This window comes from Pristiophorus japonicus, chromosome 3, assembly GCF_044704955.1.
Source record: "Pristiophorus japonicus isolate sPriJap1 chromosome 3, sPriJap1.hap1, whole genome shotgun sequence".
NCBI classification, from domain to species: domain Eukaryota; kingdom Metazoa; phylum Chordata; class Chondrichthyes; family Pristiophoridae; genus Pristiophorus; species Pristiophorus japonicus.
The window spans coordinates 232780125-232786329 of NC_091979.1; the positions used below are offsets into that span (position 1 = coordinate 232780125).

The 6205-nt window shown below is 43.4% G+C and overlaps 1 pseudogene; it reads left to right on the forward strand.

The window, feature by feature from the left end:
* The first annotated feature begins 5077 nt into the window (after positions 1–5077).
* On the forward strand, positions 5078–5257 carry LOC139260469 (U2 spliceosomal RNA; annotated as a pseudogene).
* Positions 5258–6205: the final 948 nt, after the last annotated feature.

Consider the following 6205-nt stretch of genomic DNA (forward strand, 5'->3'; position numbering starts at 1 on the left):
GGCTGTTTTCATAGTCGGGCGACCGTAGTACATCCTGGTTCAATGCCTTTTCCTTCGGCTGTAATTCGTCGGGGAAATAATATTTACAGCGGGTTGCATGCACCCAGTTCGGGTGCTTTTCCAACTTCAAAGCGGTTCGTGTTGTGAGAATTATATGATACGGTCCTTTCCACCTAGGAGAAAAGGATTCTTTATTTAGTGTTTTTACTAATACTTGATCTCCAGGTCTGAAAGGGTGCATATTTCCTTCCGACGGGGGCACCTGTGTCTGCTTTATTTGTTCATGCAGACTTCTTGCTATTTCACACATGGCCTGAGCATACTTTAATGATTTTTCATCATTCCAAATTAATGCTATTTTTTCATCTGCCAGTGGTGGTTTTACGCCAGTAGGCATTGGTCTTCCCAATAAGGCTTCATGTGGTGTCAAATCAGTGTTTCGGTTTTTCTGGTTTCTCATTATAATACAATACTAATGGTAAGGCTTCTGGCCACTTCAGTCCAGTCTCCTGACATACCTTGGTAAGGGTAGATTTTATTATCCCATTTACTCTTTCTACCATTCCCGAGGACTGTGGCTGATATGGTATATGTAACTTCCACTGGAACCCTAACACTTCTGCAAGGTTTTGCACTATTTTTCCGGTGAAGTGGGTTCCCCTGTCACTGTTGATTCCCATAGGTATCCCATATCTTGGTACTATTTCTTTAAATAGAATATTTACTACTGTTCGGGCATCGTCTTTCCTAGTGGCGTACGCTTCTACTCACCTTGTGAACATATCTACTATGACTAATTGATACTTAAGACCTGATACTGGAGGCATGTGGACAAAGTCAATTTGCAAATTTTCAAAGGGCATACTTGGTTGGGGTAGATGATCATATCCAGCAGGTGTTTTACCTCTGTTATTTTGTTGACAAATTTGGCATGTCCTAGCAACTTTCTCAATGACTACTGTTATTCCTGGTGCATACCACTGTGCATTAATAGCATGTATCATCCCTCCTTTGCCCATGTGAGCCTGACCGTGTGCTAGGCGAGACAGGGGCAAAAATAGAGATCTAGGGCAAACAGTTCGCCCATCAGGGTGATACCAAATGTCGTTTTTTAGAAAACAACCCTGGTTTTCCCAAGTTCTTCCTTCCTGCATGGTAACTTGTTGTTGGGCTGTTTTAAGTTGTTGGATGTCAAGTACCTGTGGAGGGGAAACTGAGACTGCTTGAAGGCAGTCTGCCTGTGCCGAAGCGGCCTGTTTGGCTGCTTCGTCAGCCCTCCTATTTCCTACTGATACTTCATCCTCACCGGTTGTGTGAGCTGCACATTTGATAACGGCTACCTTACTTGGCAACTGAATGGCGTCTAATAGATTAAGCACCAGTTGTGAGTGCTTAATATGCTTTCCACCAGAGGTGATAAAGCCTCTGTTTTTCCACAGTTGTCCAAAATCATGGACCACACCGAATGCATATCTAGAATCAGTATAGATATTAGCAGTATGATCTTTAGCTATTATACAAGCTCTAGTGAGGGCAAACAATTCAGCAGCCTGAGCCGAGGTTCCGGGAGGCAGGGCGAATGCTTCAACAGTTTCGTGGGGATTTACAATAGCATAGCCTGCCAAAAACAAATCATCCGACGGCCTATGTGATGATCCATCCGTATAGAGAATAAGATCAGGATTGTCCATGGGCTCTGTGAGCAAATCTGGTCTTGGTAAGGTGGCTACTTCCACCGTTAACAGACAATCATGCTGGTCTGGATCCTCTACTTCTTTAGTAGGAAGAAAGGTGGCTGGGTTCACTACTGGTGCACGTCGAAAGGTATAGTTAGGGTGTGACAGCAGTAATACTTCATAACCTGTTCTTCGAGACGCTGTAAAGTGTTGTGTGGCAGCTGAATTCAAAAGTAATAACACAGCATGGGCTGTAATGACAGTACATGGATGATCCAAAACAATAGGTACCGATTTCTCCACCATGACCGCAGTAGCAGCTACAGCACGTAGACATGCTGGCATTCCCCTTACTACTGGAGGCAGCAAAAACGAATAATAAGCAACTGGTCTATTTCCCCCACCATGTTCTTGGGTTAGTACTGCTGTTGCAAATCCTTCTTTCTCATTCACATACATCTGAAAAGGTTTACCATAATTCGGAAGTCCCAACGCCGGAGCATTAGTAATGGCTTTCTTTAACTGTTTAAATGCCTCCTCTCTCTCTGGGGTCCACTCCACCTTGGGTGGGGCATCATTTAGGGCAGCTGATCGTAGGACCGCATCCCATTCTCGATAATCGGGGATCCATTGTCTACAGTACCCAACCATCCCCAAAAATGACAAGATATCCTTCTTTGTCTTTGGTATGGTGGCCCTTTGATTTGTCTGAATTCTTTCTGGTCCTAGCTGCCTTTGCCCTTGAGATATGTGAAAACCCAGGTACTGGACTTGAGTCTGACAAAATTGTAACTTTTGTAATGACACTCGGTGCCCTCTTTCACATAGGTGCTGTAACAGTTTCAGGGAATCTTGCATGCACCTGTATCCGTGGCTAGAAGCCACAAGCAAATCGTCTGCATACTGCAGCAGTATAGACTGGTCTGATAATGAACAGTCTTCGAGGTCTCTTTTTGCCGCTGCTGCATATACTGCGGGGCTTTCGGTGTATCCTTGGGGCGACCTGGTCCATGTGTACTGCTGCTTCTTGTGGGTGAAAGCAAACAGATACTGACTTTCTTGATTTAACGGGATGGAGAAAAAAGCTGAACACAGGTCTATCACAGTAAAGACAGTTGCTGTTGGTGGTATAGCAGATAGTATAATGTTGGTGTCCGGTACCACAGGGGTGATAGGGACTACTATCTTATTAATAGCTCTCAGATCTTGTACAAATCTCCATTCATTCGGCCTTTGGTATGGGCAGTATCGGAGTGTTACACGGGCTCTGTGTCTTTTCCAAAACTCCTTGTTCCAACAATGCAGAAATGACTGGCTCTATCCCATTTTCTGCCTCTGGAGGCAGTCTGTACTGCTTAATGCTTGGTAACACGGCGTTCTTTATCAATTGTATCCGATGGGGTACTGCAGAATGTACTTGCCCAACATGATTCTTATGCTTTGCCCAAAGTTCAGAAGATACTTGATTCAATGCCATTGGCAGCTTAGGGCTTGGTTGTTCCAGGGGTTGCTGTTTTTCAAAAGTGGAGGCATGATTTTTACCTTTCCACTGGAGAATCCCCCTGTTGTGGGTGATAAAGTCTATCTGAACATTTTGCAAATTTATTACTGCCCAAGGTTGATAGCCGTGCTGCTGTTTTTCTCTTTCTATTCCTACAATCATCGGACCCATATCTTTAGGTTTCGCTGGCGGTTTTACAGCCAAGATCAGATGGGGTGTCGAGTTCGCTTCTCTAAACCGCTGTTGCTGTAAGGGTGTCAAATCGATGGCTACCCCCAATCCTTCTGGTCCAAAATAAATGCGGGGCATAGCTTCTACTATTTCTTCTCTATTTAAAAAGGATTGTACCAAACACTGGTAAGTTTCAGCTTTTTGGCGAGTGTACCAGGCTGTACAGTGAAGCTGAACTGCCTCAAAGCTTGTCAAAATTATATACATCAATTCTTCAGTATTAGAGTCAAATTTAGCTTTTAAGTTTTGTATAACTTCATGTATCAAGGGGGAATAGAAGTTGCCAGTCAATTGCCAACAATAGAGGGCAGCCTTTTCTTTGTTATCCTCCCTTTTCTCTTCTTTAATCCCATTAAAGAACTGATGAATATTATTTGGAGGGAGCTCCATGTACATTCCTTCCTTTGTGCAATAAATTGTGGTTCCTAGTTTGCACAAAGTCTGCTTACAGGTAATCCCACAGAGGATGGTACAGAAGACATAGTAGCACCGGTATCCACCAGGAACTTCACATAAGTGTCTCCTACTTTTACTACTGCCAGAGGGTTTTCTTCTATGTCCGCTGATAGGCGAAGGGCTGGCGCCTGTACCACTAAGCCTCCGGGGCATCCCTATGCTGATCTGCCTGCGAAGTCTATCATTGATTCTTCCGCCTTCTGCAAGCAGCGGGTGACTTCCCCTATATCCCCATGCTTTTTAGCCCCTTGCATAATTGCGTTCTTTCCTCGGTGTTTCAGCCAATGGGTTAATGACTCATTGCCACCAAGTCATCATTAACTCTCCAGTCTCCGTTTTCCCCTGTTGGGATGGGGAACATATCTTTTACCCCCTGCCAGGAAGATCCATAGGCTGCTTGCAGACTACGCCAGAATCTGTCGAGGAAATTTAGCTTAAATTAACTCAGGCGGAGACTTTCAGAATTTGCTTCGAGAGAAGTTTATTACTAAAGCTAACAAGATATCTTGGAGAGCCCGCTTAGTCCGTACCAAGGCAGAACTCTCCCGTACAAGCAAATTGCACTTATCTTTATACAGAAATTAAATACAGAAATAGAAAAGGAATCTTATTCATTAGTCCCGCGAGTACAAAGGTCATCTCGGGAGGTACACACTCTATCTGTCCTTGCATAGTTTCTCTCTGTTCACAGTCTGATAAGCAGAATAAAAAGAAGACTCCCTTTTAATACCAGATGGTCATTTAATTGCATCTCTAAGTTTCAAGGCTAAAAAAGCGTGGCTATTTTTCTAGTCCTATTATTTCTTTAAGCATAGCAAAAACAGAATTTAACCCTTCCCTCTTCCATAAGCCATAGATTCATAGATTCTTTCTTCCACAGATTACTTGGAGGGTGCGAGTCTAGGTGGGGTAGAGGAACAAAGGGATCTTGGAGTACAAGTACACAAATCACTAAAAGTTTCGATACAGGTTAGCAAGGCCGTAAAAAAAGCAAACCAAGCATAGGGGTTATTTCTAGAGGTATAGAATTGAAAAGGAGAGAAGTTTTGCTAAATCTGTATCGAACCTTGGTTAGACCACACTTAGAGTACTGCGTACAGTTCTGGTCGCCATATTATAAAAAGGATACAGAGGCACTGGAGAGGGTGCAGAGAAGATTTACAAGGATGATACCAGAAATGCGAGGGTATACATATCAGTGAAGGATGAACAGGCTGGGTCTCGGCCTTTTGGCTAAGATCAAGTGTAGTATTTGTTCTTATCAGTTTAATATCCCCTATGGGGACCAAATATTAAATTGTTTTTTGGAACAGGGAGATGGAACAGGGGCTTGCTCCGTCCACTCCACACACCGACCTGGTATTGCAGTGTTTCCAGGAACAGTGCAGCTTCCCCTCTCGGCCTTTTGGCTAAGATCATGTGTAAATAGCGCAAAGTGATCTTTGGCGCTGGAGTTGATCTGACAAGAATGAACAAAAAAATAAAAAAATGAACAGGCTGGGTCTCTTTTCTCTTGAAAAAAGAAGGCTGAGGGTGAACTAATAGAGGTCTTTAAATTTTGTGGATACAGAGAGAGTGGATACAGAGAGAATGTTTCCACTTTTGGGGAAGAGCATCGCCAAGAAATCCAATAGGAATTCAGAAGAAACGTTCTTACCCAAAGAGTGGTGAGAATGTGGAACTCGCTACCACAGGGAGTGGTTGAAGCGAATAGTATCGATGTATTTAAGGGGAGGCTAGACAAGCATATGAGGGAGAAGGGAATAGAGGGTTATGCTGATAGATTTAGATGAGGAAAGACGGGAGGAGGCTCAAGTGGAGCATAAATGCCAGCATAAATGCCAGCTGAATGGCCTGTTTCTGTGCCGTATATCCTATGTGCTCCCTGTGCAACACCATTTCCCTCTTTTTGTCAGTCTGAGTAACTGTAATCCTTACTCTCTGTTTTACAACCCATTTTGCAACCTGTACCCTGACTCCACATTCTCTGACCATAGTCCTTAGTGTACTATGCAGTAGCTTAACTAAGGTCTTTTGAAAATCTAAATACATTACCCTTGCCTACTCTTTCTGTTACTTCTTCAAATAATTCAATAATGAAATTGGGCTGACGACTCTTTATTATATGTTTGGTTTCCAGATATTTTCCTCTTACATGTGCACCAACATTATCCACATGCTAATCCCCATATTGACTGAGATGTTCTTGATTTTGACGTTAGGTTGAGGTTGCTGAGGGAAGGAAGGGTACAAATTGCGGAGGTGCTGGCCATAATCTTCCAATCCTGTTTAGATACAGGGGTAGTACCAGAGGACTGGATGATTCCAAATGTTAAACCCT